Source organism: Dipodomys merriami, unplaced genomic scaffold (assembly GCF_024711535.1).
Source record: "Dipodomys merriami isolate MVZ:Mamm:240054 unplaced genomic scaffold, mDipMer1.0.p SCAF_1047, whole genome shotgun sequence".
NCBI classification, from domain to species: Eukaryota; Metazoa; Chordata; class Mammalia; order Rodentia; family Heteromyidae; genus Dipodomys; species Dipodomys merriami.
Window position 1 is genome coordinate 243,863 of NW_027202324.1, and position 1,896 is coordinate 245,758.

At 35.4% G+C, this 1,896-nt stretch overlaps 1 non-coding gene across 1 annotated transcript; it reads right to left on the minus strand.

Annotated features, from left to right (window-relative positions):
• Window positions 1-821: 821 nt before the first annotated feature.
• Window positions 822-924, minus strand: LOC138811223 (U6 spliceosomal RNA). Its single transcript, XR_011367336.1, has one exon. It is a non-coding gene; the product is annotated as a U6 spliceosomal RNA (small nuclear RNA).
• Between the last annotated feature and the right edge of the window lie 972 nt (window positions 925-1,896).

Here is a 1,896-nt window from a genome sequence, read left to right on the forward strand (position 1 = left end):
ACTCCCCTCCCCCCTTCCCCTGCCTAAATTGTAAAGTTCATTTTTCACCATAGTGTCTTGTGCATCTCATTGTTACAATGGGTCAACTTGAATCCCTACTTAAGCATTTTTTTTTCCTTCCTCTTCCCAAATTAGAGGAGCATATATACAAGAGGTGGGCACACCAAATTCAAATACAGTGAAAACAGGGGTTATAGCATGAGGGAGGAACATATAAAGAAACAAAAAAAATCACATAGACTGTTATAAGTACGTTCGAAACAATAGCAAGAAAAAAAAAAACACTTGTGTTCCTATTTGGGCGTTCATTTCCCTTAACATCATCTTATCTGGTCATATGTGCATAGATTTTGACTTTTTCTGCTTATCCCAGACATATATTAGTTATTAAAATTAGGAAAACCCTGGGACCTATGTTTCTTTGGACCTGGCTTACTTCACTTAATTTTTTTGCAAGTCTTTCCATTTTCTACAAATTGGGCGATGCCATTCTTTCTTATGGAGGCATAGAATTTCATTAGTACAAATAGCATATTTTCTTGATCTATCTGATGAGGGGCATCGGGGTTGTTTCTATATCTTAGCTATCTTAAACAATGCTGCAATAAATATGATTGTGCTGATAGGTTTAGTACCGTCTTGTTTGTGATCTTTTGGGTAAATGCCCAAAAGTGGGATTGCTATGTCATAGGGGAGTTCTATGTGGAGTCTTTTGAGGAACCTCCATACTACTTTCCAAAGTGATTGAACAAGTTTACACTCCCACAAAGAGTGCAGTACAGTTCCCTTGTGTCCACATCCACTCCAGCATCTGTTGTTGTAAAAGTATGGAATGGTACAGGAATTTGCCTATCATCCTTGCCCAGGGGCCATTCAAATCTTGTCTGTATTGTTCCAATGTTAGAGTACGTCATGCTGAATGGAGCATAGAACATGTTTTATATATAAAGTGTAATTGATTTTCTTAAACTAGACAATTCAACAAAAAGTAAGTATAAAAGAATTTTCATGAAATTTAAAGCCATGTACTTCTTACATAAGCACACATTTAAGAATAAAGTCAAGATTGACATGTCAAAAACAAAATAATTCCAGATATTTGTTGTTCAAGAGATGTGTAGGAGGAGGAATTCAATTATTCTATACAAGGCTCCTGTCATAATGAACACTGCAGCAAGTGTTAAGTTTTGTTAAAAATTTTAATGGTTTAAATATATTTAATTTTGGGAATTTGCTTATATATATATATATATATATATAATTTAGATTTATCTCTATATTTTGCTATAAATATTTATGATAAAAACTTTGAATAATTGATTTATAATATATCCTAGTTTCATATACCAAATTACATTCAGAAAATGGGATATAACAATTAACTAAAGTAAGTCTTGGCAGAAAAAATGGCACCCCTATACCATGTGACACCCAGTTCTGATATATTTCATTATGCCTCCATTTAATGAATGTGATTGTTTAAATGTTTCATAAGTACTAATTAAAATTGATCAGTGTATTATAATCTAATTGTTTACAATTTTATCCGAGAATCATTTAAGAACGTCCCATTCAATCATGACATACATCACATTCCATTGGTATTCATATGGATAGGAATGAGTTTCTTAGGATCTCCTGCCATTTGGAGGTGGCAGGACCAGGATTCGAACTGTGGGCTCCAGCTCCCACCACTTCAACCCGAGGATAGGGACTCACTGGTCTGTTCAAGAACATCAGCAAGACCAATGTTTAGGAAGGCACCAGTGGCTCTCAGAAGTCCTCCTTGATACTTATTATAAGGCCCGTAGACTTGGAGACCCCCCAAAAGACCACCAGGGACCAAAGATCAATGCAAGCGGCAATGAGTCTTTTATTGACGAGCTCGAGCACGGA